The sequence below is a fragment of the Salmo trutta genome, chromosome 2, assembly GCF_901001165.1.
Source record: "Salmo trutta chromosome 2, fSalTru1.1, whole genome shotgun sequence".
NCBI classification, from domain to species: domain Eukaryota; kingdom Metazoa; phylum Chordata; class Actinopteri; order Salmoniformes; family Salmonidae; genus Salmo; species Salmo trutta.
In genome coordinates this window covers 26105006-26117418 of record NC_042958.1, presented here as the reverse complement: position 1 = coordinate 26117418, position 12413 = coordinate 26105006, and the positions used below count along the sequence as shown (strand labels likewise).

Here is a 12413-nt window from a genome sequence, read left to right as displayed (position 1 = left end):
AACTCCAGTGTAGATTTGGCCTTGTGTTTTATGTTATTGTCCTACTGAAAGGTGAATTAATCTCCCAGTATCTGGTGGAAAGCAGACTGAACCAGGATTTCCTCTAGGATTTGCCTGTGCTTAGCTCCATTCTGTTTCTTTTTGTCCTGAAAAACTCTGCAGTCCTTAACGATAATAAACATACCCATAACATGATGCAGCCACCACTATGCTTAAAAATATGGAGAGTGGTACTGTAATGTATTGGATTTGCCCCAAACATAATGCTTTGTATTCAGGACCAAAAGGTAATTGCTTTGCCACGTTTTCTTGCAGTATTACTTTAGTTCCATGTTGCAAACAGGATGCATGTTTTGGAATATTTGTATTCTGTATATGGTATGGGGGCCAGATTGGGAATTTAGTCAGGACACCGGGGTTAACACCCCTATTCTTACGATAAGTGCCATGGAATATTTAGTGACCACAGAGAGTCAGGACAGCTGTTTAACGTCCCACCCAAAAGACGTTTCCTCCCTCTCCGGAAAACTGAGTTATGAAGGATGCCACAAATGTACACCATACAAAATATAATTAAGAACTTCACCATGCTTAAAGGGATATTCAATGTCTGTTTTAAAACATTTTTTGTTATCCCCATGTTAAACACTATTATTGCACATAAAGTGAGTCTATATTACTTATGTGACTTTTTAAGAATATTTCTACTCCTGAACTTAGGCGTGCCCTAACAAAGGGGTTGAATACTTATCAAGACATTTCAGCTTTTTATTTTTTTTAATTAATTTGTAAAAAAAAATTAAAATAATAACATGTAGGCCAATGAGAAAAAAATGGAAATGTATTCTATTTTAAATTCAGGCTGTAACATAACTAAATGTGGAAAAAGTCAAGGGGTCTGAATACTTTCTTTAACTTTTCTCTTGAACTCCGTTACAACCACTACACTGAACCCTGTCCCCTATGCACGGCACTGTCCCCTATGCACGACACTGTCCCCTATGCACGACACTGTCCCCTATGCACGACACTGTCCCCTATGCACGACACTGTCCCCTATGCACGGCACTGTCCCCTATGCACGGCACTGTCCCCTATGCACGACGCTGAACCCTGTCCCCTATGCACGATGCTGAACCATGTCCCCTATGCACGACACTGTCCCCTATGCACGACACTGTCCCCTATGCACGACGCTGAACCTTGTCCCCTATGCACGACGCTGAACCCTGTCCCCTATGCACGACACTGAACCCTGTCCCCTATGCACGACACTGAACCCTGTCCCCTATGCACGACACTGAACCCTGTCCCCTATGCACGACGCTGAACCCTGTCCCCAATGCACGACGCTGAACCCTGTCCCCAATGCACGATGCTGAACCCTGTCCCCTATGCACGACACTGTCCCCTATGCACAACACTGTCCCCTATGCACGACACTGTCCCCTATGCACAACACTGAACCCTGTCCCCTATGCACGACACTGTCCCCTATGCACAACAAAGAACCCTGTCCCCTATGCACGATGCTGAACCCTGTCCCCTATGCATGACACTGAACCCTGTCCCCTATGCACGACACTGTCCCCTATGCACGACACTGAACCCTGTCCCCTATGCACGACACTGAACCCTGTCCCCAATGCACGACGCTGAACCCTGTCCCCAATGCACGATGCTGAACCCTGTCCCCTATGCACGACACTGTCCCCTATGCACGACACTGTCCCCTATGCACAACACTGTCCCCTATGCAGGACACTGTCCCCTATGCACACACTGAACCCTGTCCCCTATGCACGACACTGTCCCCTATGCACGACACTGTCCCCTATGCACGACACTGTCCCCTATGCACGACACTGTCCCCTATGCACGACACTGAACCCTGTCCCCTATGCACGACACTGAACCCTGTCCCCTATGCACGACACTGTCCCCTATGCACGACACTGTCCCCTATGCACGACACTGAACCCTGTCCCCTATGCACGACACTGTCCCCTATGCACGACACTGTCCCCTATGCACGACACTGTCCCCTATGCACGTCACTGTCCCCTATGCACGACACTGTCCCCTATGCACGACACTGTCCCCTATGCACGACACTGTCCCCTATGCACGACACTGTCCTCTATGCACGACACTGAACCCTGTCCCCTATGCACAACACTGTCCCCTATGCACGACACTGTCCCCTATGCACAACACTGAACCCTGTCCCCTATGCACGACACTGTCCCCTATGCACGACACTGTCCCCTATGCACAACACTGAACCCTGTCCCCTATGCACGACACTGTCCCCTATGCACAACAAAGAACCCTGTCCCCTATGCACGATGCTGAACCCTGTCCCCTATGCATGACACTGAACCCTGTCCCCTATGCACGACACTGTCCCCTATGCACGACACTGAACCCTGTCCCCTATGCACGACACTGAACCCTGTCCCCAATGCACGACGCTGAACCCTGTCCCCAATGCACGATGCTGAACCCTGTCCCCTATGCACGACACTGTCCCCTATGCACAACACTGTCCCCTATGCAGGACACTGTCCCCTATGCACACACTGAACCCTGTCCCCTATGCACGACACTGTCCCCTATGCACGACACTGTCCCCTATGCACGACACTGTCCCCTATGCACGACACTGTCCCCTATGCACGACACTGAACCCTGTCCCCTATGCACGACACTGAACCTTGTCCCCTATGCACGACACTGTCCCCTATGCACGACACTGTCCCCTATGCACGACACTGAACCCTGTCCCCTATGCACGACACTGTCCCCTATGCACGACACTGTCCCCTATGCACGACACTGTCCCCTATGCACGTCACTGTCCCCTATGCACGACACTGTCCCCTATGCACGACACTGTCCCCTATGCACGACACTGTCCCCTATGCACGACACTGTCCTCTATGCACGACACTGAACCCTGTCCCCTATGCACGACACTGTCCCCTATGCACGACACTGAACCCTGTCCCCTATGCACGACACTGTCCCCTATGCACGACACTGAACCCTGTCCCCTATGCACGACACTGTCCCCTATGCACGACACTGAACCCTGTCCCCTATGCATGACACTGTCCCCTATGCACGACACTCCCCTATGCACGACACTGTCCCCTATGCATTACACTGAACCCTGTCCCCTATGCACTACACTGAACCCTGTCCCCTATGCACGACACTGTCCCCTATGCACAACACTGAACCCTGTCCCCTATGCACGACACTGTCCCCTATGCACGACACTGTCCCCTATGCACAACACTGAACCCTGTCCCTTATGCACGACACTGTCCCCTATGCACTACAAAGAACCCTGTCCCCTATGCACGATGGTGAACCCTGTCCCCTATGCATGACACTGAACCCTGTCCCCTATGCACGACACTGTCCCCTATGCACGACACTGAACCCTGTCCCCTATGCACGACACTGAACCCTGTCCCCAATGCACGATGCTGAACCCTGTCCCCAATGCACGATGCTGAACCCTGTCCCCTATGCACGACACTGAACCCTGTCCCCTATGCACGACACTGTCCCCTATGCACGACACTGTCCCCTATGCACGACACTGAACCCTGTCCCCTATGCACGACACTGTCCCCTATGCACGACACTGTCCCCTATGCACGACACTGTCCCCTATGCACGACACTGTCCCCTATGCACGTCACTGTCCCCTATGCACGACACTGTCCCCTATGCACGACACTGTCCCCTATGCACGACACTGTCCTCTATGCACGACACTGAACCCTGTCCCCTATGCACGACACTGTCCCCTATGCACGACACTGAACCCTGTCCCCTATGCACGACACTGTCCCCTATGCATGACACTGTCCCCTATGCACGACACTCCCCTATGCACGACACTGTCCCCTATGCACGACACTGAACCCTGTCCCCTATGCACTACACTGAACCCTGTCCCCTATGCACTACACTGAACCCTGTCCCCTATGCACTAGACTGAACCCTGTCCCCTATGCACGACACTGAACCCTGTCCCCTATGCACGACACTGAACCCTGTCCCCTATGCACGACACTGAACCCTGTCCCCTATGCACGACACTGAACCCTGTCCCCTATGCACTACACTGAACCCTGTCCCCTATGCACGACACTGAACCCTGTCCCCTATGCACGACACTGTCCCCTATGCACGACACTGTCCCCTATGCACGACACTGAACCCTGTCCCCTATGCACGACACTGTCCCCTATGCACGACACTGTCCCCTATGCACGACACTGTCCCCTATGCACGACACTGTCCCCTATGCACGACACTGTCCCCTATGCACGTCACTGTCCCCTATGCACGACACTGTCCCCTATGCACGACACTGTCCCCTATGCACGACACTGTCCTCTATGCACGACACTGAACCCTGTCCCCTATGCACGACACTGTCCCCTATGCACGACACTGAACCCTGTCCCCTATGCACTACACTGAACCCTGTCCCCTATGCACTACACTGAACCCTGTCCCCTATGCACTAGACTGAACCCTGTCCCCTATGCACGACACTGAACCCTGTCCCCTATGCACGACACTGAACCCTGTCCCCTATGCACGACACTGAACCCTGTCCCCTATGCACGACACTGAACCCTGTCCCCTATGCACTACACTGAACCCTGTCCCCTATGCACTACACTGAACCCTGTCCCCTATGCACTACACTGAACCCTGTCCCCTATGCACTACACTGAACCCTGTCCCCTATGCACGACACTGAACCCTGTCCCCTATGCACGACACTGAACCCTGTCCCCTATGCACTACACTGAACCCTGTCCCCTATGCACTACACTGAACCCTGTCCCCTATGCACGACACTGAACCCTGTCCCCTATGCACGACACTGAACCCTGTCCCCAAGGCGTTACAATAGCACAGTGATCTGGTTCAGCCCTTTCCTGATGTTCTTCTCCAGGCCTCACAGGTCTCATATGTTCTCACAGGTGTTCACAGCAGACAGATGAGCACACACACACCTCCCAACATCTGTCTGTCTCTCAGTGAGGATGTCTATCACATATGTCCTTCCTTCATGTGTCTGTGTGTCTCGTTGTGATGATGTCAGAGAGGGAGACATGTCAGGTCTTTTAACACACAGGCAGATGATGTCAGAGGTTAGGGGTCAAGGCTTGCTCTAATTAGAGCATGTCTCCTTGTCTGTGAGTGTGTGTGTGTGTGTCTGCAGACACATCCACCTCTCCCCTCTCTTGTCCCCTCTCTCATCTCTCTCTCAACCACAACCCCAAAAAAGAGTAGCAAAAGGACAAAGAAGTGGATGAAAAAGAGAGGGCGGACGAACCAACGACAGACACAGGGAAAAAGAAAGTTGATGGATAAAGAGTGTGTTCGTCTCGGCTGTCCAGGCTTTGACAGAGTTTACGTAGCCGTTGTGGAAATTCGTATAGACAAAGTGAAAAGCCAGACCATCAATTACTATTATAGTCATTTTAGGCAATTACTGGCACAGACCCTGTTTCCAAATAAATCCTGTAAGGGCTCTCTCCTCCGCCCCATCCCTCTATCCCTCCTTCTTTCATCCCTCCATCTCTATCCAATTCTCTCCATCTCCTCATCCTTCCATCCTTCTTCCTCAATCGTCCAGTTTGAGCTTTATGGGTGAATTCCAGAACACCGCGGAACGTGGACGACAGTTTGGTAGAGCCATGGGCCACAGAGCTGTGGACAACGTCGTGACTGATGTTAGGATTCCTGCTGTAGATGACAGATTCCGCTCCCCGTGTCAACCTGTGTCTGGTAACACTAATGTTACTAGAAGAGGGCTGTGTGAGTAGCTCAGGGAGGAGTGTGACAGAGTGTAAGGCTGCAGAACTGACCGATTCGTCGCCTTGTGACAACCCGTGTCTGGGGGAAGTGATGTCACAGGAAGGAGTATTGTAGAGAGAGGGCGGATTGTAGTGAATGGTCTCAGCCTAGTGAAGAAGGTGGGAGGCAGAGGTTTATCTGTGTGTTTTAAGAAATTATCTGCATATTGTAGATGTGTAAAGATGGTGACAGAGGTTACTAATCAGTGTAATTGTCATTTTAGCAGAGTTAGGAGACATGGAGTTAGGAGGGGCAGCTGCAGGGTGACAAATAGAGGTGTATTTATGCATACAAATCTGGTAAAATCTATCGTATGTATACTGAACAACAATATAAACGCAACGTGTAAAGTGTTGGTCCCATGTTTCATAAGATCCCGCACGTTTGTTTACATCCCTGTTAGTGAGCGTTTCACCTGTGCCAAGATAATCCATACACCTGACAGGTGTGGCATATCAAGAAGCTGATTAAACAGCATGATCATTACACAGATGCACCTTGTGCGGGGGACAATACAAGTCCACTCTAAAATGTGCAGTTTTGTCACACCACACAATGTGCCACAGATGCAATAGGCATGTGGACTGCAGGAATGTCCAACAGAGCTGTTGCTAGAGAATTGAATGTTCATTTCTCTACCATGAGCCGCCTCCAACATCGTTTTAGAGAATTTGACAATTCATATAACCGGCCTCACAACCACAGACCACGAACCACGCCAGCCCAGGACATCCACGTCCGGCTTCTTCACCTGCGGGATTGTGGGAGGGGGGGTGTTGAGGAGTATTTCTGTCTGTAATGAAGTCCTTTTGTGGGGAAAAACTAATTCTGATTGGCTGTACCTAGCTTCCCAGTGGGTGGGCCTATGCCCTCCCAGGCTGCGCCCCTGCCCAGTCATGTGAAATCTATAGATTAGGGCCTAATTTATTTATTTAAATTGACTGATTTCCTTCTATGAACTCTAACTCAGTAAAACCTTTGAAATTGTTGCGTTTATATTTTGTTCAGCATACATTAGGTGTTCAGACAATTAGAAGACATGTAGAATGATATAGATAGATGGTGCCCTTTGTAGGATTTCCCATCACATTCAAACAGGGAAATCTGTAGTCATTTAGTGCTACTGGTGTTGGGGGCTGGTAGGTAGCTGGGGGGTTTGGCAGTGTCAGAGATCAAAAGAGGACCATCACGCTCGCCAAAACGTCTCTGAACTCTATCCCTGATGCAGTGAAAAGAGTAAAAAGACTTAAAAATGATGCATAAAATAAATCTTTATGCATCATATTTTTGAGTGAGGACCATCACCCCTTTTTATTTATGTGTCAGAGATCAGACAGACAGGCAGGTGACTGACACATTTATCCCTCCCTCCCTGAGGACCCGGACAGCACAGCCGACCACCAGGGCTTATGGCGTCTCACCAGAAGCAATTGAGATGTTATCCAGCGATCAGCCTACTCCATCACTCTGTCTGAAACTCATATCAACCCAAAGCAGCTGACGAAATAACAGCGCTACACAGTGCAGACTTATTAATGCTAATATTTTCCCCCGACTGTGAAAGAAAGGACTGAGCTGAACACTTTATCTGGTGTTTGTCTCTATGTGTGTGTGTGTGTGTGTGTGTGTGTGTGTGTGTGTGTGTGTGTGTGTGTGTGTGTGTGTGTGTATGTACTAAGCACAGCTCTTTATCTGGTGTGTGTATCTAAAATGTAAAATGCTATGGAATATTTGGAGAATAAATATGGGGTGAGTAGACGGATGGTACAGAAAGTGCTCCCTACTTAGGAACATGTCATCTCTTACTTTCTCTCGCTCTCTCAGTTCAGTTCAAGGGGGTTTATTGGCATGGGAAACATATGTTTACATTGCCAAAGCAAGTGAAATGGATAATAAACAAAAGTGAAACGATATTCTCGCTCTCGCTCTCCCCTTCTTTCGCTGCGGGAGCAGCCTTCTCATACCAGCTCTGCTCGGCCCAAAATAAACAACAGACCTCTCTCGCAAATTAAGATCTAATAAATGAAACCAAATAATGAAAAAATAAACCTGAAAAACAATAAAAAGCTGGAAAAATGACCTCTGAAATATGACCGCGGGGGGAACTGAACGTTGGAAAGGAACGCCGTCCCAGTGTTCAGGTTACTCAGGGCCCTTTTGGTGTGGGACTTGGATTTTTTAATAAATACTTTGGAAGCAGATTAAGGAGGCGTTTGGTTGATGTTGCTGGCCCCAGGCTTGTGTTTTAAAAAAAAAAAAGTTTTCAAATGTCAAATCTTTGAGGAGAAGGAATGTGTCCCCAGTAGCGAGGGAGACCGATAGCTGTACCGACTGCTAGGACTGATTTCTAAGAGCCGCTCTCTGACACTTTGTTGGCTGAACAGGACCTGATATACACACACACTCACACACACACACATTAATTGACATTCTCACAGAGCGGCCAAGCAGCAGGAAATTGTTTTTTAATTGCGCAGGGTTGATCAAGGGGTCCTGCCACAGTGGGTTGTCCTAGAGATGTGTCATGTCACCTATCCGGTTTGCTTAACACTCAACCCCAACCCAGCTACTGTTACTGTCTAGCTCTATGGAGGGGTTATGTTACTGTCTAGCTCTATGGAGGGGTTATGTTACTGTCTAGCTCTATAGAGGGGTTCTGTTACTGTCTAGCTCTATGGAGGGGTTCTGTTACTGTCTAGCTCTATAGAGGGGTTATGTTACTGTCTAGCTCTATGGAGGGGTTATGTTACTGTCTAGCTCTATAGAGGGGTTATGTTACTGTCTAGCTCTATGGAGGGGTTATGTTACTGTCTAGCTCTATGGAGGGGTTATGTTACTGTCTAGCTCTATGGAGGGGTTATGTTCTGTCTAGCTCTATGGAGGGGTTATGTTACTGTCTAGCACTATGGAGGGGTTATGTTCTGTCTAGCTCTATAGAGGGGTTATGTTACTGTCTAGCTCTATGGAGGGGTTATGTTCTGTCTAGCTCTATGGAGGGGTTATGTTACTGTCTAGCACTATGGAGAGGTTATGTTCTGTCTAGCTCTATGGAGGGGTTATGTTCTGTCTAGCTCTATGGAGGGGTTATGTTCTGTCTAGCACTATGGAGGGGTTATGTTCTGTCTAGCTCTATGGAGGGGTTATGTTCTGTCTAGCTCTATGGAGTGGTTATGTTCTGTCTAGCTCTATGGAGGGGTTATGTTACTGTCTAGCTCTATGGAGGGGTTCTGTTACTGTCTAGCTCTATGGAGGGGTTATGTTCTGTCTAGCTCAATGGAGGGGTTATGTTACTGTCTAGCTCTATAGAGGGGTTATGTTACTGTCTAGCACTATGGAGGGGTTATGTTCTGTCTAGCTCTATGGAGGGGTTATGTTACTGTCTAGCTCTATAGAGGGGTTCTGTTACTGTCTAGCTCTATGGAGGGGTTCTGTTACTGTCTAGCTCTATAGAGGGGTTCTGTTACTGTCTAGCTCTATGGAGGGGTTATGTTCTGTTTAGCTCTATGGAGGGGTGCTGTTACTGTCTAGCTCTATGGAGGGGTTATGTTACTGTCTAGCTCTATAGAGGGGTTATGTTACTGTCTAGCTCTATGGAGGGGTTCTGTTCTGTCTAGCTCTATGGAGGGGTTATGTTCTGTCTAGCTCTATGGAGGGGTTATGTTACTGTCTAGCTCTATGGAGGGGTTATGTTACTGTCTAGCTCTATGGAGGGGTTATGTTACTGTCTAGCTCTATGGAGGGGTTATGTTACTGTCGAGCTCTATAGAGGGGTTATGTTACTGTCTAGCTCTATGGAGGGGTTATGTTACTGTCTAGCTCTATGGAGGGGTTCTGTTACTGTCTAGCTCTATGGAGGGGTTCTGTTACTGTCTAGCTCTATGGAGGGGTTCTGTTACTGTCTAACTCTATAGAGGGGTTCTGTTGCTTTAACCTCAGCCCTTGTCTAACAGTTTCACTGTGGTGGGGTTCTGTTACTTCCTCTACAGGCAAGCACTGTTTAATCTCTTCCCTTCCTCGTCTTCAGGAAGGATGGAGTTTTATTACAGTCCCAGTTAAGGGAGTTCTAGTACAGTGTTGCACCTCTGGTTGTGTTCAGTATCGATACACAGATCAATGCTGTGTCTGTCTAACTTGAATCTGTCCCTCCTCCAGATCTGTAAAGATCCAGTGTCCTCTTACTCTCCCTGAGAGAAAGAGATTCATTCAGAGGGGTGTCTGTGTGAAGTTAGCTGAGTGCTGGAGTAGAGAGTAGGCTTATGGGAGTTAGAGTGGAGGAGAGTAATGGTAGTAAGGTGCTCGGGGGTGTAATGGAAGCAGGGAGACGGCGCATCGCTCTGTCGGCGGGTCGCCTTCACTCTAACCTCCCGCTCCTGTAGAGAGTTGAGCATCTGTCTGATGTACGCTACAGATGCTGCTAGTCTGCCTGTCTGTTCTCCTGGAGCGTGCGTGGGTGTGCTCTCCCTCCTGGTGTTTGTGTGCTCTGTGGGGGTGTTTAGCTCCTGATAGCCCCATTTCTCTCCATCTGGGGGTAGATGGTTATGGCCTCTCCCTTGTGAGGAAGGGATGGGGGTCCATGATCCATCCTCGCTTCATCTTGCCCTTGGGGATGGCTGGGTTTACCTCCACAGAGTAAAACCGGGGTGGATGTTGCTGAATGGACAAGAGCTTGATGTCTGAGCCGGTGTCTATACCTTCTTACACGCTCAGTCTGCAGTGAGACAAGCTGAGGATAGCTTGATGTCTTATTGTCTTAGCAGCCAGACTAGAGGGAGTTGCTCTAATGATGTGGTCGCTCTGTAGCCTCGTACACACTTTCACTAACGTCACAATAACAGTTATATCCCTTTAGTGGGACATTACAGGACAGTTGTTGTCCTGTAATCAGAGGTTAACCAATCGACAAGCTCATCTCCGATGTCTTATCACAATGCCCCGTTAAAGGGATACTTCGGGATTTTGGCATTATCTACTTCCCCAGTGTCAGGTGAACTCGTAGATACCGTTTTTATGTATCTGCGTCCGGTATGAAGGTAGTTTCGCGAGCCAATGCTAAGTAGCATTAGTGCAATGATTGGAAGTCTACAGGAACAGCTAGCATGCTAGCGTTTCCCATAGACTTTCAGTCATTGCGCTAACGCTAATTAGCAACTTCCTTCAAACTGCACGCAGATACACAGAAATGGTATCCAGGAGTTCATCTGCCTCTGGGTAAGTAGATAAAGGGCCTCATTGCCAAAATCCCAAACCATTCCGTTAGCTGTCCATCAGAGTACTGCCCAACACCAGCATCCATCTACCCTCCGATAGGCACATCTCAAGACCATGGGTGTGTCGCAAATTGCACTCCATCCCCTATATACTAAAGTGCACTGTATGGGCCCTGGTCAAAAGTATTGCACTGTATAGGGAATTGGGTGCCGTTTGGGACGTAGACCCTGATGCCCTTTTATAAAAGGTCATTCAAGTTTACTATGTTATTCTGGGCCATACCTGCATGTTCTATCAAGGTTTACTGGCCCGCGGCCGCATTAAAAGATAAGGGGAGTTTAGCTAGGCTATACTATACACAGCTGGGATAGGTGGGCACTGGATGCACAAAACGTACACATGGAAAGCTTTGAAGAGAACTGTTTTACCAGATACTCTCTTTTAGTGTGTGTGTGTGTGTGTGTGTGTGTGTGTGTGTGTGTGTGTGTGTGTGTGTGTGTGTGTGTGTGTGTGTGTGTGCGTGCGCGTGTTTTACTATAGTAGTGAGTTCCAGAAGTCCTCACAATAATAGTAAAACAGCAATAATTCAGGGAAGTAAGGACATTTTGCCAGTCCTCACTTGTAAAAAGACTATTTCAGGCTTAGGGGTTAGTTTTAGGGTTAGGGAAAAAGGTTTTTGAATGGGAATCAATTGTTGGTCCCCAAAAAGTCCTCACAAGTATAGTAAGACAGCTGTGTGCATCTGTCTCATTCTGTGTGGATGATTCCAGTCATCCCCTTCTTCCTTCTCATCCAACCTCATCCCACTGCTGTCCAACAAGGCAATGTGTTTAGTAGCCAGGGGGTAATGAGAGGTAGATCTCCATATTGTTTATCACTCACTGATCACCTCTGCCTGCCTTATAGCTTCCACAGACGCACACAGGCAGCACAGCTAATAATGGAGCTATGAGGGATATGACAAGAATGGCCATATTACATTTCTTTTCCATTCTGATGTCAAGAATGTAGAGCATCTGGAATCTGTGGCTGGAGAGGGGAGGAGGGGAGAGGGGGGGGCGGGAGGAGGGAGAGGGGGGAGGAGGGGAGAGCACGGCTGCAGAGGTACGCTACGGGAGCACTTTGTCCATTTCCAGCCATTTGTTGTCCTCCCAGACTGCTGCTCAGTTCTCTCTCTCTCTCTCTCTCTCTCTCTCTCTCTCTCTCTCTCTCTCTCTCTCTTCTCTCTCTCCTTTCTCTCTTTCCTCTCTCTTCTCTCTTCTCTCGCTCTCTCTCTCTCTCTCCTCTCTCTCTCTCTCCTCTCTCTC

The 12413-nt window shown here is 48.8% G+C and overlaps 1 protein-coding gene across 1 annotated transcript in view; it reads left to right on the top strand.

The window, feature by feature from the left end:
* The window catches only part of mpp7a (MAGUK p55 scaffold protein 7a), a gene marked incomplete in the record, with an annotated part of 313669 nt that overhangs the window by 98311 nt on the left and 202945 nt on the right, over positions 1 to 12413 (top strand).